Raw genomic sequence first — 26,746 nt, 5'->3', positions numbered from 1 at the left:
TCTCTCTCTCTCTCTCTCTCTCTCTCTTTTTCTCTCTGTCTCTTTCCTTCTCTCCCTTTCTCCACCTCTGTCTTATTATCTATGTATCTCTCTCTCTCTTTGTATCTCTGTCTCTCTCTCTCTCTCCATTTCTCCCTCCCTTCCTCCATCTTTTAGACATTCATAAGATGAGCAATAGGCTCAGAAACACTGGCATGCCCTGGTCACAGAGCCAGTAACCTGACGTTATTGCACTAGAAGCCAGATCGTTTACCTCCAATTCTATTATTCTTTCAGCTTTAGAACAAGATTCTTTGAAAATGGGCAGGCTGTCTATAAAAAAGCAATGGTGAATACACAACATTGTGGTGTATGTACAGTAACAGACATGATTTGGAACCAGAGGACATGAGGTCAAATTCTAGTCTTGCCACTTTTACTGCCTGTGAGACCTTGGGAAAGTCACTTAACCTCTCTAGATTTCATTTTGCTCATATGTAAAATGAGGAGGGTTGTGCGGACCAATTTTTAATTGGGGAGTGTTAGCTAAGTGGCTCGCTGCAATATTGGGGCAAGGAAGGAAACCGTCAGCCTCCCTCAAAACAGAACAAGATTTATTTTAACAAGAACGAACTTAAAAAAAAAAACAACAAACACAAACAGGATCAGTAGGATCAAGGGAAAGGAAATAAGAATGGGGAAAGGGAAATTATAATACCTGAAAAATACCACCGCCCAGGAATCAGTTGAAAATACGCAGCAGAATGCCTGTCGCTTTCCAGCTTCCACCTGGAATACCCAATTCTCCTCCCCCAAACCTAGAAACACCCCACGCAGTCCCAGCCAATGGGACGGCTGCTCTGACAGTCACATGACTGCCCTCACTAGGCTTCCAATCATTATAATTTTGCCAGGCCCATGTAGGCTCGAGTGGTGATGATGTGAGGTGCCAGAGCCCTGGCAACGGCTACAACCAGTGGGTGGAGCACTGTGCGGTTTGTGGCGCCCCAGGCCAGTGCTCGCCAAGGCATAAAAACCTCAAATAACAATTAATTCTTTACAGGGTAGAGTAGAAGTTTTCTAAGGCATCTCTTTTTAGCTCAAAATCTATGGTACTGCATAGGTGCTGCTACTTCTGCAATTATTGATTAGTGCCCCTCACTCATATTTATTCTTTTTAATTTAATTTTTATTTTTTAATTATGTAATAAAACAAGTATTCCCATAACATAGCACGATGATTGCACATGAAACTGCAAATCTTTTATATACAACTTGCTATTCCTTTAAATATACAATAAAGTATATATAATGTAACTCCCCCCACCCTAGAGATGACTATCATTAGACACAAATAGGTGTGTATGTATGTGTGTATATACACACACAGAAACACACACACATATATATGCATATATATGAAAATCTTCTATATATACTTATATTTATCTTATCAGTTTTTTCTCTGGATGCAGATAGTGTCCTTAATATGTCCTTTGTGGTCAATTTGGGTATTTATAATAGCCAAAATGACTTATTCATTCAAAATCATCCTTAAAACAATATTGTTTTTTACTATATACAGTGTTCTATTGGTTCTGCTGAGTTCACTCTTCATTATTTCATGCATATTTATTCTTTATTTTAAGAGTACATAATGCAATTAAAATAAATATATTACTGATAAAAGTACATCATGGAGTCAACATTCTTAAGTATTGACTTTTACAGAATTATTTCTGTCAGTTATTTGATTTGGGAATATACAATACTAAGATCTATATCACTAGCGATAATGATAATAATAACAATAATATATTTTCTAATGTTTTAAAGTTTACACAGAGCTCTCCACAAAACTATACTATGAGGAATGCAGGTTAAATATCATTACCCTTTTTTTTACAAATATGGAAACTGAGATTCAGGAAGCTTAAATAGTATCTTAATTTCACAGCTGGGGTACAAACTAGTGAGTATGTCATGGAATCTGAAGGGGATTGATATGAGACCAGAATTTCTAACCTGAATCATGCCTATTTTTCTGAAAGAAAAAAAGTCTTCACTTTATAAGTTTCCCTATAAAATATTATTTTAAATAATTTCTAATAAGAAATTTTGATACTGTTTAATTGACTCTTTTCTTTAGAGAATTTATAGACAGAAGAATGGGGGTGGGTAACGAAGAAGATGAGTATATATGCATGTTGTTATATAGTCTGATGGGGAATAAAATGGCCAAACCAGTTTTTGGCTTTCTCCATCATGTCTTCCTTCCCCAGGAAACTCATTATTGAGAAATCTTATTATGCTGCAAAACTGAATCTTCCTGGTACCCACATCTCATCAGTTACCTCATCCCCTCTGACTGGATCCTTTGACTAGAGGACAGGGCTGTGAACTCCAGGCCTTCTATTTAAAGATTGGGCTCATCACAGTTTTTATCTTGATTTTCTATCAGTGCCCCTCCTCTTTCCCCTCCCCTTCAGCTTCGTTTTGTGTATTGTCTTAGATTATAAGCTCCTTGAGGACAGAAACTATCTTTTATTTATATTCATATCCCTAATGCTTAGCACAGTGCCTGAGACCATAGTAGGTGCTTAATAAATGTTTATCGACTGACTCACTGATGAAACCATTGAAAGATATTTTACTTGACTTTAGGTACAAACTGATTATGCTCATATCTGGCTTTATGAATATTAGCTTCAAATCACAGCTCTGACATTAGCTCTATGATTTGGGGCAAATAAATTAACATTAACAAGTCTCAGTTTCCTCACCTGTAAAATAAAGATAATGATATCTATGTTCAGGTCATTGTGTGGAAATTGCAGAGTAAACTTTACAATGCTATATAATTGCTTTTATTATTATAACTTTGAGGGAGCCATAGGTGAAACTATTACTCAAGGTTACATTTTTGTGATCCCCAGTATGCTGGGCTGAGAAGAGTTCCATGACCCAAAAAAGTTTTCAATTTATTACAACATTAAAGTTTATTTCTACAAAACATAATTTTTTCTCGGGGGAAGGGGTATATTTTCTGAAAAAAGCCTTTAACAATATGACTAAAATATCATGTAATAGTTCTTTTCCATGACTGTCCATGCAGATTATATTTTTATAAGGACATTGCATCAATGATATGATCTACAACATCAAAAATATTTACATCACATACACATATTCTCCTATAAACAAATAAAAAACAGAAATAAGACAATTTTTCTGTAATGAAAATGATTGCAGTGTTAAAGAGGCAGTGTGCTAGCAGGCAAATAGTACTAACGTGAGAGTTTAAAAAAATTGGCTTTGCTATTCATTACTCATCTGAATGTGAGTTTGTCTTGTAATTCCTCTGAACCTTAGTTTCCTCATTTGTCCAATTATCAGGTTGGATTACATGATTCTGAGTTCCTTGCCAGTTCTAAACCCCACATTCTTATAAGAGAGACTTAACCATCCAAACAGAGGAAGAAAATAGATGAAAAATGCCTGCTGTTCAGATAGTCAGCTAAGTTGTCAGCCTGTTGAGTTAGTCCCATTAATGAGGATACTTTGGGCAGGTATTGGAGATGAACAAGGCAGGTTAAGAATTGTGTACTCAAAGGTTTAATGGAATCAGATTTAGTTCACCATATGGTATTACTAGTGAACACAAAGTATTCGTTGCCACAATATTGTATTTCTTGTACCCTAGTATTTTCTTAGTAATTCCATGTGACTACATATCACAGATCACTATGGTTTCTGAAGAATCTAGATGACTATTTACCATATGGGAAGTGACATGAAAGCAGATATCATGCCATACCTAGATTCTGTGTTTCTCCTAGCACCAAGCACTATGCTTTGCGCACAGTAGATATGCAGTTCTGGTCCACATATTTTATAAAATCTCATCCAAGGGCCTACCTCTGGTAACTTTAATATTTCAGTGCTACCAATATATTACTAAAGCTAAAAAAGTTACTGTCTTACATTTTCAGTACTATATCAGACTATCACCACTGGGCTAGAAACTCAGGTTTCAGATCTGTCTTTTTGAATGCTAGTTGTTATAATATAAGCAGCTAGATGGTGGGGTGGATTGGGTGGTGGGCCTGGAATCAGAAAGATATGAAATCCAGCCTCAGACTCTTATCAGCTGTATGACCCTGGGCAAGTTACTTAAACTCTTCCTACCTCTGTTTCTTCAACTATAAAATGGGTATAATAAAGCACCCACATCCCAGGGGTGTTATCAAATGGGATAATATTTGTAAAGTGCTTAAAACAGTGCCTGGCACATAGAAGGAGCTAATTGGATGCTTGCTTCCTGCTTCCCCTCCTCTACCATATGATACAACATAGCTTAGTAGATCAGATATCTATTCAAGAAGACTTGAGCTCTAGTCCTGTCTATGACATATATTGACTGTGTGACCCTAGGCAAATCACTTAACCTTTAAGCAGCTCTAAAAACCACAGGTTACAGAGAAGGTGCCATCGTGACATCATAGAGGGAGCTTATACATGAGAGAGTTCCCTATGCCAGTGAAACCAAAAGTCTAATGCATAGCCACTTTTCCCTTCTCTATTACTCTTTTTTTGTTTGTTTTGTTTGTTTTTTTGGTGGGGCAATGGGGGTTAAGTGACTTGCCCAGGGTCACACAGCTAGTAAGTGTCAAGTGTCTGAGGCTGGATTTGAACTCAGGTACTCCTGAATCCAGGGCTGGTGCTTTATCCACTGTGCCACCTAGCTGCCCCCTCTCTATTACTTTTACATAAAGCTACACTAAGTCACTTACTCATTCATTAGCCAAACCCATCTTTTACTATGTCTGTAAAGAATCACCAATGGTATAGTTTTAACTCACATGATGTTTTAAAGAGGTATGTCCAAAGATAAAAGCATTCAAGTCATCTTTGATCCCAAGAGGGTAGATGTACTATGCAAAACTCATCTCTGGGAAGACTATTTGTGGTATTTAGCATAGATGGTATGCCGATGATGGAGCAACAGACTGGGAGTATAAGTTGCCTTAGGTTCTAATACCAGATCACTGTGTATCCTTGAACTTAATTTCCATGTACAAACACTCTTGATGGCTTGAAAGAAGTGTGATGGTTAGTTTAATCAAATGGCAGTCTGGTTCCATATAGCATTTGGGTTTATGTTTAACATTATGGTTTGATTTGTGAGGATGGCATCATTCTTAAATCATTCTCAATTATATCATTGATATAAGATGTTAGAGACTCGGTTGTCAGACAACAGGTCAGTTTCCTCTAACATCTGGGTTCATGTGGTTAAATAGCAATTGCCCACAATTGATTTGACTGATATGATGGAACTGACCATGTATTTGAGTGAACTAATGTCAATTTAGCTGAAGTAATTGATCTAACTGTACATGTAGATTCAAATTTCATCTCTTGGTAATGATGAAGTTGTTGTTGCTGAGCTGTTTCAGTTGTGTCCAACTCTCCATGACTTCATTCGGAGTTTTCTTGGCAAAGATACTGGTGTGGTTTGCCATTTCCTTCTCCAGTTCATTTTACAGATAAGAAAACTGAGGCAAATAGGGTTAAAAATGATTTGCCTAGAGTTTTATAGCTAGCAATCATCTACGGTTGGATTTGAACTCAAGTCCTCCTGACTCCAGGCCTAGCACTCTATTCACTGAGCCACCTAGATTCCAAGTCACAAGTTCTGTGTTTGAGTTCTGGCTCTGTCACTTGGTCACTAAGTGGTAATGGGCTACTTGATCCATTTGAGATTCAGTTTCCTCATATGTAAAATGGAAAGAATATTATGTTATGTACCACACAAGGCTGTTGTGAGTGAAGGTGAATTATTATAATCATTGTTATATCTCTATTCTACAGTTTCCCTTTCTGTAAAATGGAGATGCTGTTAAGCTAGTCCTCTTTAAATGGCTGTTGTGAGGGGGCAGCTAGGTGGTGCAATGGATAAAGCACCGGACTGGGAATCAGGAGGACCTGAGTTCAAATCCAGCTCAGACACTTGACACTTACTAGCTGTGTGATCCTGGGCAAGTCACACTCATGCAAAGAAAAAAAAAAGGCTGTTGTGAGAATGTGAGAGAATAAATTTGAAAGTGCTTTGAACTCTTTAGGGGACAGCTGAGGTAATATATTATCATAATGGGTTCATAGTATTTGACATATTAAAAATAATTGTGACAGTAGGAGGGCAAAGCTGTCTCATTACTGGATATTTAATATAAGCCTTTAGCGGCCTGTTGGCAAAAGAAGCATATTAGCTCAATATGACGCCAGTGGGGAATTGTTTAATTATAACAGAACGGTAGCACAAAAGATATGATTATTGCCCAGGAGCAGTTTGAGATTCAATTCATTCTTATGGTTTTCCAGAGCTGCTTTTAGCCTGCCCTTCCCACAGAGGTTTTGCAAACTATGGAGTAGAAAGCAAATGCATGAGTTTATCTGAAAGATAAAGCAGCAAACAAAGCCACAAATGCTTCATGGATTATTCCCTTTTTAGTGACCTCTGACTCCTTGCAGTTGTCCTGTTTTCATCTGGTAGTTTGTGCGTGCGTGCGTGTGTGTGTGTGTGTGTGTGATGTGCACAGGGCCTTAAAAAAAACCCTTCTCTTTTTTATATCTTAGCATCCTGAGAGCTCTGGGGAGACTGAGCTGTCTCAGTCCGAGTACCTGGATGCTATTTGTGCTACACCAGTAGAAAGGCACAAATAGAATCTATTTATTATAACCCCCAAATGCCTTCTGAGCCCTTGAGAAGATGAGGGAATATTAAATTGCCACATTGCATGGAAAAAGATAAGTGTAAATATATGGAGAGAAGCTGCACTGTCATAGTGGATAGAAGACTCTGGAAGCCTGGGTTCAAGATGGACATTTCACTCATCATAATAGTAATGAATAACGCTTTGATGGTGCTTTGTGATTTTAGAAAGCTCTTTACATATATTATCTCCTTTGGATTTCACAACAACCCCAGGAGGCAAATGCTACCATTAGGCCCATTTTACAGATGAGGAGACCCTGGCTAAGAGAGTTTGAGTGAAGTGCCAGGGGTCACACAACTAGTAAGTGTATGAAGCAGAAACTAACTCCCATCTTCTTGATTCTGAGTTTAGCAGTCTACCCATGACACAATCTGGCTGTCACGTGCTGGCTTAGTGACTCTGGGTGAGTAATTTCATGTCTTAGTACCACCAGATAAGTCTCTAAAACTAAGTTCACATAACACCCCACACTCCCAGAAGAAAGGATATGATAAAGCAGTGAGGGATATATTGGAGAAGTGAGGGTATGATTGTAATTGTTCTCTGAGTATACATGCATCTGTTATGTTTCTGTGATCTTTTGGGAGGTAGACATTCATTCGCGCAGTGATCTTCATTTTGACTACTAGCACTGGGATCAGGAAAAAGGCAAAGGTTTTGTTTTCCTTTATAGTGCCCAAAGTCAACCTAACACACTGTCCCTATTGGCCAAGCATAGTGATGTTAATTATAAAAACAAAGAGGAGAGAATAAATGCCCCTCAGATCAGGTCGTGATTCAGAGAATCAGTACGAAGTCAGCTACTTAATTTTAATACCCTCTTGGGAGCAGGTCATTAAATTTTTTTTTATAAATACATATTACAATTGCTCTTCCACAAATTATGCTAATCTGAGGCAAGGTTTCTTTCTTTCTTTATTTAAAAATACCCCTGGGTTTGCTGTCTCATTAGTAGATAGTGCATATATCGTCCTGGCTGATGGATTATTTTCATTATCCAGTTTCTTTTAAGGCAATTTGAGAACTAAAGGTTGTCCCTTCCTAATGAGGTTCCAATGATCAGAATGGGATCCTTTGTCAAGGTGTTTTGGTATTTGATTTATGTCTAGCAGGTCCAAGTCTTCTCTGGAGGCCGCACCCTTAATAATTCCCTATACTCTCCAGCAGCATCATGACATCATATTCTTGGCAACATCTATATCATTTATTTTCAACTCTACAGGAAATGGAGTTTTTGCTTCCTGGATACTGACTGTATCCTGGCTTCGTTCCTTCTGCAAAACCAGAGTGATTATCAATTGGACCAGATAGGGTACAGCCAATTATTATGACTTGATGTTTATTAGAGATTGTTTTCATCTGGTGAATAATTGGAGGATGTTGGGAGTATAGTGGGAAGAGCAGATAATGACCACACTGCTTGGTTAGCCAAACTAAGCAAGAGCTGACTCATGCCATTGAGAAACCTTTTGATATCTTGCCTAATGCTTTGTTGCAAAGACGTTTTGTTCCTCTTCAGTGGAAATAAGCAGGCTCAGAAGTATCTCTGATGCTTTCAAGGTTCTTTATACTATTCAGGGAGTGAACATCCCCACTGGGAAGGATGTCATGCTGGTGACAGTCCTTGAAATGCCTTTTTCAATGTTAAGACTATTTGGTACCATATATCTTTATTTAGAAATCACCCTCGATCAATAGTTTCACCTTCGCCATAGTGGCTATAATAGCATCCATCCTTGTTTCAAACTGCAAGTACTCTGCATTTATATTGCAGTTTTCATCAGAGGGGATAGGATATAGCACCACTATTAATTAATGAATTCTCATGCCAGTCTGGATAGAAAAAGCCATTCTTATATTTATTTTTCAGATAGGTAAACTGACATACATAGAGGATAAGTTATCTGTTCAAGGTCAGGCAGCAAATCATTGACCAATCTAGGAATAAAACCTAAGTTTTCCTTAACTCCCAGAGCTTCTCTGAAATTACTAAATAAAACAAAATCAATTAAATTTGAGAACTAGAATGGTTCCTTCATTACTTGGTGCATGTGCCTGTGAGTGTGTGTGTGTGTGTGTGTGTGTGTGTGTGTGTGTGTATAGCGAATATAATACTTTATTGTAGTGGTGCCATTGGTTAATAGGATGAATCTTATTCTATGGATGCCCACTAATGACTCAGGAATTTGAGAATGGTATGGTTGACTAACACTAGCTATTCTTCACTGAGGGGAAACAGAGCTCTAAACTGGCTATGAGATGTCATGGGTAGCTGAAAGAACACCTCCTTAGGACACTGCAATTCTAGTTTGCCATCTCTTAACTCCTTCTTACCCTACTACCACTGATTAATTGTATAATCTTGGGAAAGTCTCTTAAAATCTAAGCATCAACTTTTTCAATTGTAGGATGGGGATCATATAACTTGCCCTACTTTTGCCATAGAATTACTGTTATAATGAGATGAAAGATGAAGTTGAGAGTACCTGGAAGTATGGCAAATGAATGAGTATGAGGTATTCTATTTGAGCTATTTAAAAGTTGTTCTAGATGGCCAATACACAGAAGAGAAAAGAATGAATTAATGAATGAAAACATATTTAGTAATTACATTCTATGTCCAAAATGCCATGCCATGCATTGAACAAGTCAATAGAAAAATCCCTCCTCTCAAAGAGTTCATATTCTAATGGGATAGACAACATATATGGAAGGTTTCAACTATAATTAAGATGGAAAAGTATCATGGTCTTTAGGGTGTACCTTCAAAGTGGATGGTTAATATAATTTCTTTAATGTCATTTCTAATGCTAAAATGTTTTTTAAATGTTGAACCAATGAAGAACATTGGTGGTGACAATTTTCTCTAAGCTATACTAGCTGTGCATGATGAAGAGGGAAGGGCTACAGTATTGGCAGAGTCAGTTGATGGTCACATCTCCCCAAATCTGCCTCCATGGATAATGACTGTGGGGTTGGGCTGGAAGCATGGCCTTTGGTCTGGGAGGGAGACTGACTACTCTTATCCAGGCTTGTAGGTGAAGAGTCCTAGGCTGTTTCCAATAGTAGAAACATTTTCCTTTGAACCATGTGTCAGAGGGATAAGAGATGGAATAACTGTTTTGGAGGCTATAAGGACATTGGTTCAGTGGTCCTTGAGTTTGACCAGTATGTGTCCAGAAAAATTTGACTGAGGTGAACAATCATGGATGCCAACACATGAATTGCACCTTCTTCTAACCTATAACCAAAAAAAGGACTTATCTAGATCTTGGATACTTTTTTTTCTTAAAACTCTGACACCAAAAATCTCTGCCTAGTGGCCTAATATCATGGGTCTCAATTTTCTAAACTAGAACAGCTTGGGCATAGGATAGCAATATAAGAACAATGAAAAGATCTTTCTCTTTCATGAAAGGTGGTTAATCAAAGTTAGAATGCATGCAATAAAAGGAACAATAAATAACTCTACACAGCACATTTCCTTTGAGAGCCAGGAAAATTTAAATTGAGAGGTGACTTGTTGACAGTTTATTTTTCAGTTTTTCTTTTTGAAATTTTCATTTCAAATAGGTTGTATAACAGAGGCAGAAGAAATTCCTCAAGGTAGTTCTAAATAATTCCCCAACCCTAACTTCTCCACTTTTTTTTTTTTTTTGAGAAGCAGTAAGATAAGATACCCTTAGTGTCTTCCCTCTTTCTCTGCTCCTTATTCCAGTACTTACTTTGGGAACTATGATTGCATCACTACTTCCATTGTTTTTGGAAAGGCTGACCCATGATTTACTCATGAAAACTATAAATAAATCTAAGTAATAATAAATTTAAAACTATTTTGCCAGCAGATCTTTTCTAATTCAAGGGTGTTTGTTGCCCTGTTTTTATTAAAATGCTCTAGATTATCTACATATGATCTTGAACTCTTTGTATTCATTTTCTCATTACTTAATTTTTGCTATGTTATGAGATCATAGGATCATGGAATCATAGATTTAGAACTAAAATATTTGAGACATTCTAATCCAGTATCCTGATTTTACATGTGGGAAAACTGCAATCTAGAGAAGTTAAATTATCTGCCCAAGGTCAGAGATGAGATCTTTTGATTTCAAATTCATTTCTCATTATGTTGTTTTTTTTCTTTCTTTTCTTTTTAAATTTTATAAATTTATATATTTAGAATTTTGCCCACATTACCCGTAAAAACAAAATTTCACATCAATTTTTTAAAAACTTTGGTTTCCAAATTCTCTTCCTCCCTCCCTCCCCACACCTCCTTAAAAACTCAAGCAATTCAATATAAGTTATATATGTGCAGTTGTGCAAAACAGTTCCACATTAGAATGAAAAAATATACTTCAATCTGTATTCAGATACCATCAGTTCTTTCTATATAGATGTATTGCATTTTTCATAAGTCCTTCTGATAGCTTTCTGCTTATCATTTCTTACAGCACAATAATGTTCCATCCTAATCTCACCCCACAATTGTTCATTCCAAAATTGCCCAATTGATGGGCATCAACCCTATTTTGAATTCAACTTTTAAAAAAATCTCTTTTAGGGTACCAATCTAGTAGTAGTATTGCTAGGTTGAAGAGTATGCATGGTTTTATAGTTCTTTGGTCATGGTTCTAAATTGCTCTACAGAAGGTTTGAATCAATTTACAACTTTACCAAGAGTATATTAATGTCTCATTTTCCCCATATGCCCCACAACATTTGTCATTTTCCTCTGCTACCCTATTATCTAATCCAATAGGTATGAGGTAGTACCCAGAATTGTTTTGACCTGCATTTTTTTTTATATGGCAATAGGTGGCTTTGATTATTTCATCTGAAAAATTAATGTCTTTTGATCATATATCAATTGGGAAATGGCTCTTTTTTAACAAGTTTGACTCAGTTCTCTATGTATTTGAGAATTGAGGCCTATCAGACAAACTTGCTTCAAATCTTTTTTTTTTTTTCATAATTACTATGGCTAACTGTATTACCTACCATCCTATTCCCTCCCCTTGATATTTACTTGATTTTCAATCTTCCCTCACTCTATCCCTCCTTAAGTGTTTTGCTTTTTACTGCCCACTCCTCCATTCTGCTGTGCCTTCCTTCACCCCTTCTCCCTTATCCACTTCCCCTCCCCCTTTCCCACAGGGTAAGATATATTACTATGCCCACTTGATTGTGTATGTTATTACATCTTTGAGCCAATTCTGATGAGAGTAAGGCTCACTCACTCCCCTGCTCCTCTCCCATCTTTCCCTCCACACAATAAGCTTTTCTTGTTTCTTTTGTGTAAGATAGCTCACCTCATTCCATCTCTCTCTTCCCTTTCTCCCAGGATATTCCTCTCACCTCTTAATTTTATTTTAAAGATGACATCAAAGGGCAACTAAGTGACAAAGTGGACAAAACACCAGCCCTGGACTCAGGAGGATGCAAGGCCAAATCCAGTCTCAGACATAAGACACTCACCAGCTGCGTGACCCTGGGCAAGCTACCCAATGCCAATTGCACCCCCCAAAACAAAAAAAAAACCCTGATAAAAATAAATGCTTTACAGATATCATTCTTTCATATTCAATTCATACCTTTGCCCTCTGTCTAAATATATTCCCTTTAACTTCCCTAATACTGAGTTAGAAGTATCATCATTCCATGTAGGAATGTAAATAGTTTAACCTTCTAACATTCCTCTTGATTTCTTTTTCCTGCTTATCTTTTTATGCTTCTCAAGGGCTTGCATTTGAAAGTCAAATTTTCTATTCAGCTCATGTCTTTTCATCATGAATTCCTAAAAGTACTCTTTTTCATTGAAGTCCCATTTTCCCCCTGAAAGATTATACTCAGTTTTGATGTGTAGGTGATTTTTGGTTGTAATCTCATTTCCTTTGCTCTCATATTCCATATCGTATTCCATGTCCTACAATCCTTTAATGTAGAAGCTGCTAAATCTTGTGCTATCCTGACTATGAGTCCATAGTACTTGAATTGGTTCTTTCTGGCTGCTTACAATATTTCTCCTTGACCTGGGAGCTCTGGAATTTGACTATAATATTCCTGGGAGTTTTTGTTTTGGGATCTCTTTCAGGAGGTGATTAGGGGATTCTATCAATTTTTATTTTACCTTCTGCTTTTAGAATATCAGGGCAATTTTCCCTGACAATTTCCTGGAATATGATGTCTAAGCTCTTTTTTTGATAGTTTTGAGGTAGTCCAATAAATTTCAAATTTTCTCTCCGGAATCTATATTTTCAGGTGAGCTGTTTTTCCAAGAAGATATTTCACATTGCCTTCTATTATTTCATTCTTTTGGTTTTGCTTTATTGTGTCTTGATTTCTCATAAAGTCATTAGCTTCCATTTGCTCAAGACTAAGTCTTAAGCAATTATTTTACTTCAGAGAATGTTTCTATCTCCTTTTCCATTTTGCTTTTCAAGCTGTTAACTTTTTCCCCATGACTTTCCTGCATCACTCTCATTTTGCTTTACATTTTTCTTCTACATCTCTTACTTTACCTTCAAAGTCCTTTTTGAGCACTTCAATGGCCTGAAACCAATTCATATTTTTCTTGAAATCTTTGGATGTAGGCACTTTGACTTTGCTATTGTCTTCTGAGGGTGTATTTTGAGCTTCCTTGTCACCAAAGAAACTTTCTAGGGTCTGCATTGTTTTTCTGTCTGTTCATTTTCATAGTCTATTCCTTCACTTTTAAGTCCTCCTTAAAGTGGGGTGCTGCTTCCAGGATGCATTTTCCCAAGCTTCAGGGGGTCCAAGGTGGTATGGTTTAAGGAAAGGCACATTTTCCACTTGCCTGGCCTATGCTTTGGTCTTTAAGTAACCTAAGGCCTCCTTGCTCTTTCTTAGTTCTTTTAAAAAAAAAATTATTTTGGGGGGGTGAGGCAATTGGGGTTAAATGACTTGTACAGGGTCACACAGATAGTAAATTTTAAGTGTCTGAGGCCGGATTTGAACTCAGGTCATCCTGAATCCAGGGCCGGTGCTCTATCCACTGTGCCAACTAGTTGCCCCTAATTAATTAACTTTTTTTTTTAAGTGAGGCAATTGGAGTTAAGTGACTTGCCCAGGGTCATACAGCTAGTAAGTGTTAAGTGTCTGAGACCGGATTTGAACTCAGGTACTCCTGACTACACTGCTCCACATAGCCGCCCCCCATTAATTAACTTTTTAGAATTTTTTATTGTAAAAATATTTATTTTATTTTTTCCAGTTACATGTGAGGGTAGTTTTCAACATTCATTTTCATAAGATTTAGAGTTCTAAATTTTTCTCCATCCCTCCCTTTCCTTCCCCCTCCACAAAACAGCAACCAATCTGATATAGGTTATATATGTACACTCCACAAGTGTTCTTTTAATCAGTTCTTTCTATGGGAGTGGATAGTATGTTTCATCATTAGTCCCTTGGGATTGTCTTGAATCGTGGTATTGCTGAGAGTCTTTAAGTCATTCATAATTGCTCATAGACCAATACTGATGTCACTATGTGTAATGTCCTCCCAGTTCTTCTCACTTCACTATACATCAGTTAATATGATTCTTGCCAGGTTTTTCTGGAATCATCCTGTTTGTAATTTCCTATAGTACAATTCCACTACAATCTTATACCACAGCTTTTTCAGTCATTCCTCAATTGATGGGCATTCCCTTGATTACCAACTCTTAACCACCACAAAGAGTTGCTATAAAAATTTTTTTGTACAATTTTTCCCGTTTTTTTCTTTTTCACAATTACTATTATTAACTGATTCCCTCTATCCTATTCCCTTCCCCATGATATTTACTCTATTATCTATCTTCTTTCACCCTATCCCTCTTCAATAGGGATTTCCTTCTCTCTGTCCCCTCCCCCAATCCATCCTCTCTTCTTTTGCTACTCCCTCTTTATCCCTTTCCCCTCCTATTTTATGGCAGGGTCAGATAGATTACTCCACCCAATTGAGTCAGCAGTTTTTTCCAAGAAGATATTTCACATTGTCCTCTATTTTTTATTCATTTGGATTTGCTTTATTGTGTCTTGGATTCTTATAAAGTCACTAGCTTCCATATGTTCAATCTTAATTCTTATGCAATTATTTTCATTAAAGAGCTTTTCCATTCGGCTTTTCAAGCTGTTGACATTTTTCTCATGTCTTTCCCACATCACCCTCATTTCTCTTTTCATTTTTTCCTCTACCTCTCTAACTTTATCTTCAAAGTCCTTTTTGAGTACCTCTATGGCCTGAAACCAATTCATATTTTTCTTGGTAGCTTTAGATACAGGGGCCCTGAAATTGACACCTTCCTCTGAGGGTGCACCCTGATCTTCCTTGTCACTAAAGAAATTTTCTATGGTCCTCACCTTTCTCTGTTTGCTCATCTTGCCTTTCTTTTACTTGACTTTTAGCTCCCTAAAGTGGCACACTGTTTCCAAGCTGCACTATCCCAAGCTACAGGAGGTCCCAGGTGGTATGATTTAAGGAGGATCAAGTTCTTTGCTCACCTGGCCTGTTCCCTGGTCCATAGATGACCCTAGACCAACTTGCTAATCAACCAGCTTTGTGCATTGTGGTTGTCAGCTCCAATGAGCCTGTGCCCCACCCCTAATTGGGCCACTGCTACTCAAGCCTACCTCCTGGTTCCCAGCAGGGTTGAAAAAGCCAAGTTCTGCCTTAGCACCAGCAGAGACCCCTGAAATCTTCCCCCTGCCAAGGGCTCATCCTTCTCACCAGACTGTGAGCTTAGTTCCAGATGACACTGGCTCTGAAGCTGATTCAGAGTCTCTGGGGGTCTCTTTCTCTGGTGAGGTTTTCCTGGGACTGGATTTGAGTCAGGGAGACTGTGGGGTTGGGCTCCACTCCTGTCTCAGCACAGGAGCTCCCTCCTTCCAACTTTCCAAGCCATCCTTGTTTGGAAAATGATCTCAGCACATTTTTCTGTGGATTTTGCTGCTCTAGGAATTGTCATATAGCATTATTTGGATGTTTTTTGGAGCGATACTGTCATGAGTTCAAGAGCTCACTGCCTTTCTTACACCATCTTAACTCCCGCCCTAGGAGTCCCTGCTTATTCTTTAACCTGGGAATCTAAATCTGTTTCATTGTGGTTGCAAACTGCAGGCATGCTTGCACCCCTCCTTCACCTGGATCATCACTCAAGACTGCTTTCTGGTCCTAAGCATGGGCAACACAAATGAGTTCCACCTCAGTGGCAGCAGAGACCCCTGCTATCTCCCACTGGGCCAACTGCTCAACCCCCTCACTTGTTCATGAGCTGAGTTCCAGAAGCAGCCACTGCCACTGTTGTTTCAGAGGCTCTGGAGGCTTGGTTTTCTTAGCAGCCTGCCCTGCCAGGTTGGATCTACACAATGTCGTGCTCCACTCTCACCTGGTATAATAGACATTTCCTGCCAACATCCTAACCCATTTTTGTCTAAAATGATTTCACCCCATCCTTTTGTGAGTTCTCCTACTTCAGGAATTGTCTATGACATTACTTAGACATATTTGGAGGGATCGTGTGGGGAGCTCCTTGAAGTTACTGCCTTTCCTCTGCCATTTTGGCTCTGCCCCCCTCTTTTATTTTCTTTTAAAAGGAAAAGAAGAACCTAAAGAGGAGAGAGCTCAGCTACTGGGCAGCCTTCCTCTCCTAGCATGCGACCCAAAATGGCCCATTTCTTTTTACATTGTACAGTTGCTTGTAGTCTTTTATTTTGGTGAGGCAATTGGGGTTAAGTGACTTGCCCAGGGTCACACAGCTAGTAAGTGTCAAGTGTCTGAGGATAAATTTGAACTCAGGTCCTCCTGAATCCAGGGCCAGTGCTCTATCCACTGCACCACCTAGCTGCCCCCCCCCCCAACTTGTAGTCTTTTGTAGCCTTCCTTCTCACATTTTGAAAATGAGCTCTTTGCCTTGGCTGCCATTGTCTTTAGTTTTCTCTGTTAGATGTGATGGTGTGTCTATTGAATTAAATGATTTTTTGAACTTCTTTGTTCTACTTCTTTGTGGTTCTATTTTGTATTGTAATATGTTTCTTTTCATTTACTTTTCTTCCTTCAAATTTATTTCTTAAAAAAAAAAGGAAGGAAAGGGGGAAATGGAGAGAGAAGGCAAAAAAAGAAAAGATGGAAGGGAAAAGGAGGGAGGAAGGAAAGAATAAAGGAAGGAAAAAAGGAGGAAAGGAAGAAAAAAGAAAGAGGGAATGAGGAAAGGAAGATAAGAAGCAGGAATAATAGAGGGAAATGGAAGAAGGAAGGGAGGAAGGAAAGAGGAAAGAAGGAGGAAAAAAGACAAAAATACACAGAAGAGGAGAAGGCAGAAAATAATTATTCCTCATTTAGGCATTCGGCAATTCATATCTTATTTTTTTTCAGTGTTGATATCTCATTTAAAAAGGTTGGAGACTGGCGCTGACTCTGGGGCTCTTTCCTGAGGACGCTGGCGGAGAAGGGAGCTAGAAATGTGCTCTCCCTTTAATAGATAGGAATCTAGGCCTTTCTCTCTCTCTTTACCAAATTCTTATTCTCCTTAATAAATGCTTAAAAGTCTAACTCTTGCTAAAGCTTGTAATTGATTGGCGACCACTCATTAGATATTTTAGATAGTTTAGCTAGAATTTTAGCCCTTAACAGATGGCTGACCACGAAGAGGAAAGCTAAACCTCAGTCTTCTTCTGATCTTCTGGTTGGGTAAGAAATTTCCCCTCCCTCTCCCTTTAACTGCTAAGTACTGGTGTACTGGCTGTGTTTTCCCTTTAAATTTTTTCAAATGGACCTTTTAAACTCCCTAATTACCCTATTTTTTATTTTAGTCTGTTTAACCAGACGAATGGGAGATAAGATCATGTTAATGCTTTGTTTTTGTGGATTTTCTATTTTTCTTTTTATTTTTGTTAAAAGAGCCAGCAACTTACTCACACAAGGAAATATTTCTCCCTCTCCCAACCATGCCTTTTCAGAGAAACCTGAAGAGATTCCCGCAGCTTTTCCCAGTTCTAATACCAATTGTTGCTTTAATTTTGCATGCCTGGAGGCAATGACCCACCCTCTAGAAGCTTTTAATCCCCTAGCACCTAGAGGCAAAGTGGGGGAAGAGGAATCCAGGCCTGAGTTCAAAAATCAAGTCTGATTCTAATTGGGCTGGTCCCTCCCCTCCTCTCCAAACCCCACCCTCTACTCCTCCCATGGCCAAGCCCATTGCTTCCCCTGCCTGGGAAGTCCAGAGATCTGATGAGCATGCACAACTTTCTCTAACTACATTTGCAGCTTCAGGCTCAGCCCTTCCCCAGCCTGGCTGTGCTTCTGAGACAACCTTAGAAAACTCTTTAAATTCCAGATATGCTCATTTTGTTCATAATTTTGCTAACCTGCTTTTGTCTTTAATTAGTAATCTTATAAAGCATTTGTATGGTGAAAAGCCCGACAGACAATATAGAGGGGTTAAAGAAGAAAAACTTAAGCTGAATAAGAATGACAATCAACATAGTTCAAGATTCTGCTTCTTTTGCCATGGAAGGGTATATATTTTACAGAAATGTAGAAGTAAGCAGCAAGGTATTGATATGAGTATTGGGGATTTTAGATATTGGAATCAAGAGTGTTCTGAATTCACTCAGAGTAATAGTATCAGTTCAGAGGTTACATAGGATTTCTATGCTATTACATATACATTTTGAAATTAATGGTATGGGTTTATTTTCATAGAGATTTTCATGCTTTTAAGATTGTGTCTTATACTTAGTTTCTAAAACAAGGAGAATATTTGTAAAAGCTTTTTATAGTCATGTGATCAAGTTTATATTTTATAATACTCTTATTAATATTAAGTTCATATTCATTTAGATTTCCCTAGTTTGAATTTCATTGTCTTTTATTATTCCACGTGTATTTTCTTCTATTCATTCATCTGTCTAATTTTGAAACATGGTTTTCATTTCATAATACAATGTTAATTCTAGGAGTATTGTGCTCCCATATTCTGAGTTGTTTGTTTTTGTTATTTTTTTTTCCTCAACTGATTATTTGATCAAACTCTTTAAAGCATTTCCCTGGCAAATTGTTTGCCATGGCAAGTGTAAATTGATTCTAGAAGTATTATTTTTGATAAGCATATTCCAAAAAAAAAAAAAAAGAGAGAGGAACATTTGTAAAAGTTGTCTTTGAGATTGTGTTGCGCTTTAACTTGTATTCAAATATGTTCTGATTTTTCACAAAAGTAATTGTATACTAAGTAAAAAAAAGAGGTATTATTTGAAATTGTTGCATAATTATATATTATATTCTGAGTCAAGATGTATTCACATTTTTTGCAATCATTTATTATCCTCAATTTTTAAATCCATATGAGACTTGGATTATGGGAACTTATCATTTAAGACATTAATTGCCTTTATTCTGAGTTATCAGATGCCAGTTGGCCAAGATGCCATCCAATCACAAGAGGAATACATGCAAGAGCAGACACTGAACTGTCACATGAGGGGAGACATGCATGAAGTCAAGGTATGGCTGAGAGAACGGCTTTTGACAAATGTTGAGGTTGGATTCTCTTGGTTTAATATTTTATTCTCTTTTTCCCCACAATATTGTACAGATGGCTGGAAGTATTCATCCCACCCATCTCACTTCTACACCTGGCTTCTATGCTCCCTCCTATATGCCTGATGCCATGGACATCTCAATCCCATGCATCTGATTAAGTCTGACTCAGTTTTCTCCAATATGTTCGGTGGCATGGACATATATTCCATCCACCTATTTTAAGCCTGGCATACTGCATGGACAGTACATATTGCTCAAGTGTGGGAATGCTCATATCCCATCATTTTTCTGTTCTTTTATGGTAACCCCCATAATTATCTCAGGTGTCATGATAAATAACAGTGTTGAATTTGGCCTTGACACCTGTTACCAATTATATTAGATTTTTTAATTTCTCATAATGGAATGAGGATAATTAGGCAGATGATGCAAAAAGTGATGAAACAAAGATAAAAATTATTTTTATTAATTAATATTGTAGCAATTGTCTCCTCAATTACCCTCCATAAGGGGGGACTATAGTAATATTATAATTTTAAAGAATTTTTCAATTTTTGTTTTATTATATGTTTCATGTGTAACAACTAAGATTATGAATTCCCTTAGACATGTTTTTGAGAACTTTCATTGTTTGATTTGATTATTGACAAAGCTATTTTAAAGTTGTGTTAAGCTCAATTTTGTAGGAAATTTCCTGGCTGATCACCAGTATCCACACATCAACCCCTGAAAAGACTTCCATTCCACGACTACACCTAGAGGACATCTGAGAAAAGACTTTCAGAGACTTTAAATGAACAGTTTTGATTTGTTGTTTTTGTTGTTTTTTTCTCTTTCTGTTATAATATACACCATCTGTAATATGTACTCTCTGCAGAGGCCCTCCCTTTGCAAGACCAATGTCAAAGCGTCGGTTCATGAGGACAAAAAATCACCCCTCTGGACAAAACTTTCCTCTCTTCCTTTTCTATATTGTTGTTCACATATTATTAGTTAGCAATAGTTATTATATTCTTTTTACTGTTCCGTCAAGGAAACATTTTGTTTCTTGAGGAACAACAGGGGGGACTGTAACGATTGGAATAACGCCACCTGCTGGATACTTACTGTAGAAGAGTTCTGCCCATGAAGCGAAGGTCTTTGAGGGCAAGACCAGGAGTCTTTTCTTTGGCGGGAGGAAGTGACGCGGACTAGTGGGAGGAGGAAGGAAGAGACTGGCACTGACTCTGGGGCTCTTTCCTGAGGACGCTGGCGGAGAAGGGAGCTAGAAATGTGCTCTCCCTTTAATAGATAGGAATCTAGGCCTTTCTCTCTCTCTTTACCAAATTCTTATTCTCCTTAATAAATGCTTAAAAGTCTAACTCTTGCTAAAGCTTGTAATTGATTGGCGACCACCATTAGATATTTTAGACAGTTTAGCTAGAATTTTAGCCCTTAACAGCACTTGTGATTCTTAAATGAATGCTACATCTGTAAATGTACATTTCCTAAATATTGGCATACTCACTTTCATTTTATTCTGGTCATTTGATGCTTCACCACATCCAGTAACTTCCAACTTTCTTTTGGAAAAAAAATCATGATTTACCAGTTTCCAAGCCAGTTGCAAGCCTTTGGATGTTTGTTTCCCCCATTTCTTCATCTTTAAACACATCATCCAGCATAGTTTTCTGTTTTCTCTTCATACCACATTCATATTAAAGTCATCAGGTATTAAGGTATATGCTGAATTGGTTTGATGGATTTTGTCAAGGTCTTTTTCAGGATTTCTCTGCTTCATCCTCTGCAGTGAACTCTGTGATCTATTTGCTTAAGCTCATCATGACCCATATAGGGTCAGATCAATAAGGACCAAGTGTCCCCATTTGGAATGATACTTCTTGTTGCCTTTGGGTTCACAATGAAACCAACTCTGCCAGTTCCTTTATTTGTCATTTCAAGGAGAACTCACAGCTCATCCTTCTATTATTCTGCAGCTTCCTTATGTCTTCTGTTTTTATTCATAGCAAATATGGACTAGGTTTACTTTGTCCAGAGGTGCATCGACTTTTTGATTATTCAAAACTATATATTATAAGTATAAATTAAATTACTATTTGTATATCTAAGAATTTTCTGGTTTTTAGTACCTTCTGTTCCTTTTTCTGCTCATCAGTTTCAGAACTAGTGCAATCAGCCTCATGGAAGCAGGGAATACCCTGGTATGATTGAAGTCCAATTTATATTTTCGTCTATTTTTTCCAAGTCCCTCTCCCCATCCTAAAGTTTTCAATTTGCAGCTGATCTCAAGATGAGCCACTCTGTTCTTTAGAAATCCTTCTATTTTCAAACAATTTGGCTTCTTCTTCATTAAATTCATTCTTTTTTCTGCTCCCCTTGCTTCTGGCCATTAGAAACATTTGGAGAAGTAATGTCATGCAAGACATTCAAGTGGAAGCTACAAAGCCATTTAAAAATATTCATATAAAGAGATAGTGTATTCTACCTATTTCTTTTTGTGGGGCAATGAGGGTTAAGTGATTTGCACAGGGTCACACAGCTAATAAGTGTCAAGTATCTGAGTTCAGGTTTGAACTCAGGTCCTCCTGAATGCAGGGCCAGTGCTTTATCCACTGTACCACCTAGCTGCCCTCTATTCTACCTATTTCTAAAATCATCCTTCCCAAACTCTCATTCCTAATCCCTTCTGTGGCCAAAATAAAATAGAAAGAACATTGGGCTAGTGTTCTGGAAGCCTTGCTTTCATCATCAACTCTATCCCTAACTAGTTGCTTGAGCTTGGGCCAGTAAATTAATCTCTGTCTCTCACTTTCCTCATATATAAAGTGAGGGGTTTGGATAATGTTACTCCTGATCCTTGGATGAGACACATGATCTTAAACTTGTACTTGATGCCTTTCCAGCTAGAGTTTCAGCTTTGTTTACAAAGCCTTGGAGATTTTAGGTTTACCCACATGTCATAAAGAAATATGGGAGTAGAATTTAAAGGAGAAAATGATGACCTTCATTTCATACTTATTTTAATAAAATATTTTCTTAATAAAATTTTTCTTTCCTGTTCTACTCCTCCAGCATCACCAAAAAATCACATTTGTTTCAAAAATAATACTTGGCTTTTTGATGAGAAGTATTACTTTGTTAATTACTTCCTCTACTAGTGAGAAAAACCTAGGAATTAACTAAAGACAGATATTACCTTGAAGTAGGTAGAGCTTCCGTGCAGGTATAGAGATTTTCCCTACATGTGTTGGGAGTGACTGTGACTAACTGATCTCAAAAGTCTGTAATTGTTTATCAATGATCTGACCTTTATATCTATTTTTTAAAATATGAGCTTTTCTCCTTTGATGTAGCTATGTGCCAAGTGGTCAGAGACCCTGAAGTCAGGAATGCACAAGATCAAATCCTGCCTCAGACACTTTGTAGCTCCGTGATGCTGAGTACCATGGCACCTGAATCCAGTGTAGAGTTGACCCAAGGCACAATTATGTAGTCTGTAGTTGATGACATTTTTCATTGTTTTCCCCAGCCTAGTGATGTCAGATTCACATGGAGAACAACTCCCTAATGTGTGTGTGTGTGTTATATATGTTAAAGAAACCACAAACTAACATTATGTTGTATTTTCATTTATTTTGTTAAACACTTCCCAAATACATTTTAATCTTGTTTGGTACACTGATGGATTTTTGCCTAACACTTGGGGCTCTGAGTTTGATATCTCTTTACACACCTCTCTCTTTTCTACCATCTTGTCCTTTACCAAAACCTCCTTCCTATACCATTTGCCTATTACAGTAGTTAATGAAATCATGCTTTCTGTCCCATTTTCTTTCTATCAAAACTTCGTTCCAGTAAAAACCCATCTATTATCCTGATAGAGAAATTTTCAATAACAATGTTATCTTTTTCCAGAATAATTTGCATTTTTAAAAAGAGAGAAAGAAGAAAGCCCTTATTGTTAAATGTTGTATGTTGCAGCTAACCTAGTGTGAATCTATATCTGAGGAGAAAGACTTCCCTGACATTTTTCAAATTATACCACATAAGCACATTTCCTATACTCTGTTTGTAAGAACATTTCAGGTCTTCCCCAAAGACAGGCAGAATAAAGTGAAAAGAACATTGGACTTAAAGTTTAGACGCTTTGATTTTATTTCCAGCTTCAGGACTAACTGGTTCTTATGTGAGTTTGGGCCCGTCATTTAACCAATTTGCTCTTAGTTTCCTCATTTATAAAATGAGGGAGCTGGACTACTTTATCCCTAAGGTCACAACACCCCATTTTTGCCCTGATACTTAAAGTGGGTAAGAACATTTTTAAAAGTTTCACTAATTGAAACAATCAGAGCTAAGTATAAACAGGGCTTGTATACCTCTTCAAGAATTAATCAAAGCCATTGGTATGAGAGACCAATATAGAAATGAAAATAGCAATAAAGAGAAGAAGCTATCTCAGAATTGGAAGGAGAAATTCTGAAATCTAGATTTCATAAGTTGGAGTGAGAATAGCATTTCCAATATACCTTCAAGGAGCAAAGGGAGGATTGAACTATGGCAGAGAAGGAAAATATTGGGAGAGTGTAAGTAGGATCTCAGAGCTGAGGACCCAGGCTGAGGGATAAGATTAGCTTCCCCCCCAAAAAACTTTTCTTGTTGATACTTATAAAATAACTTGCCATATTATTATGAAATGTTTCAAGTAAGCTGAATTTTGCCTCAACCACAAAGAGACTAAGAATTAACTAGAGACAGATATAACCATAAAGCTAAGCAGAGAATCCAACCTCTGCCCAGGTGTAGAGATTTTTCCTACATGTGACTTGGAGTGACTGACTAAACTCAGAAAAGTCAAAGAAGAGAAAGCGTGGTACTTGGGGCCATTGTGCTATGTTCTGGACTAAAATAAGGTAATTATTGTAACAGGCTGTTACCCTGAAATGATCTAGGGGTCTCCATATTTTCAACAGATACATAGTAAAATACAAGAGAGAAAAAAATTCAGAGAGATAAGATAAGATAAAAAATTGGAGCAGAAATGTATTTTGGGGCTTTATGCTTTTAGCCTGCAGTGAAAGTACTTGTCCAGTGAAAACTCTTTTCTTTCAATTAAAAAAAGCTTGAATTTCTAAAGATAATTTTGAATGAATTAGTCACAAATAACAATTATTTACTGCAAAGGTACAATGAACCATTTCAATTTTGAGTCATCAAGAGTTTCATGTATTTTAAAGTACTTGTTATAATATTTGATATTCTTTGAATCAGCCCTAGAAGAAGGAAAAAAACAAACATTCATTAATCACCTACTATGTGCCAGACACTATACTAAGTGCTTTATTAGTATTATCTCATTTTAGCCTCAAAACAACGCTTGGAAGTAGATGCTGTTATCCCCATTTTATAGTTGAGAACCACTCCTGAATTTCTGCCTTATTGTTATGGAGGGGCTTGCATAGTTCAATGAAACTATGAGATATGCTGTGCAGGGTTACCCAAGACAAACAGGTGGAGGGTTCTGACAAAAGTTGATCCACTGGAGAAATGAGTGGCAAACCAATCCTATATCTTTGCTAAGAAAACCCATTCACTTCAAGCAAAATCAATTTGAGAATGGACCTTCCAGTTTTATTTTTTAAAAATGTTACCTGGATTTGTTGCTTTTACTCAACAGTCAACCTCTTTGCTTTGGGGTGCTTTCTACAAAACCTAGGATTTTGAAAACCTGCTATTAGGATTATGGACCAAAGAGTGAGTAACAGTACCTGACTGACCCAAAGATCAATCCTATTGATTAAGAATAACAGTCTATTGTTTGATGAAGAACTGGGGATGATTTAAATATTCTCAGCAATACAATGATCCAAGACAATCCCAGAAGCATACTATACACCTCCAGAGAAAGAACTGATATTGACTGAACACAGACTGAAACATGCTATTTTTCACTTTCTTTCATTTTCCTCTTTTATCCAAGTTTTATTATACAAAATGACTAATATGGCAATGTTTTACATAATTGTACATGTATAAACTATGTTTAATTGCTTACTGCCTCAGCAAGGGGTTAGGGGAGGGAGGGAAGGAGAGAGAAAATTTACAACTCAAAAAAAATAATCTCTATTGCAAAAAATTGAAAGTCATCTTAGTGGTAGGGAGTGCCATTTATAGTTGAAATGTAGAGACATTCATCTAGGGAGCTAAAGCAGCAACCTTGAAATATATTTTTATAATAATCATAAAAAATCACAGTCTTAAGTAACTTCATCGATACTGCTAAGTGTGTGGCATAAGAATTTTGGGTCTGATTTGCTGCTTTTGTTTACTCACTCAATGGATGACACATTATAAAACTCACATAATATTCTTTGACATGCATATTTCTCCTGGCAGCTTTAATAGGGTTTACCTATAAGATACTTCTTTGGAAGTGAATGCTAAATCTTATCCTTGCCTATTCATCTCCACAAACTCATTAATCTTCATAATTCCTCTATAAATAGGCAGAAGTCATGGCATATTATCCTATTTTTCCAGTCAGGAGCTTGTGGTACCAAGTGACAAAGTTTCCAGTCATATACTGAGCTCTTATAGAGGATTTGTGGCTTCCACTTGACTTCCTTGGAGGACAGACTGCATTGAATCATCAAATGTCCCTATTGGCAATGAACAAGATGCCCAAAATCAGTGAGAGGGGAACAGAATTGTTTTCAAGTAGAAGAATGTATAAAAATGTTCTGTGATTCTTCAGTGGGTCTTTGAAAGTGACATTTTTCAGTAATAAGTAAAATGTCAGTGTGACCTGGAAATAATGAATATCATGCTTTTTGAAGGTCATTAGCAATCATGATCCACCTCTAAGCTATGAAGAGCTTTCCAGGCTTATACAATGGGCATTTATTTTCTAAGTGAACTTGGCTTTTTTTCCTATTATTTTGTGCCCAATTTCTAAAACTATTCTGTCTGTACTTCTTCATTTATCACCTGATAAGGGGAATTGAAAATCCCTGAATGTCTCATTGCAAATATTTGGGTGGAAACATTGTATCTTATACAGTGTCTACATGGTCCTCCTGGATGGACTCTGTTTATTTAATTAATTGGTTAGCATAGTTAATTAAAAAAAACCAGAATGGTGGCGTTGTTGGGACAAAGGGGTTGAAATGGCTCTTTTAAGTATGTGGGCATACCCAGAACCATGTTCTAATTAATCACTTGTACATGTTTCATCTTTGTACTTTCAGAGAGTTTTCAAAATCATTAAGAAATGTATGGCTGAGCCTCTTACCAGTATAAAAAAAAAGACAGGACTAAGAGAGACAGGATACTCCATTTCTTGAATTTATACCTTTGCATGGGATATCCCTCATGCCAGAAATGATATTACTTCTCACATTTGATTCCTCCTTTCCCTAGGCTCCTTCAAGACTGGGGTGAAATCCTAGTT

This window comes from Dromiciops gliroides, chromosome 1 (genome assembly GCF_019393635.1).
Source record: "Dromiciops gliroides isolate mDroGli1 chromosome 1, mDroGli1.pri, whole genome shotgun sequence".
Taxonomy (NCBI): Eukaryota; Metazoa; Chordata; class Mammalia; order Microbiotheria; family Microbiotheriidae; genus Dromiciops; species Dromiciops gliroides.
This window is presented reverse-complemented; position numbering follows the sequence as displayed.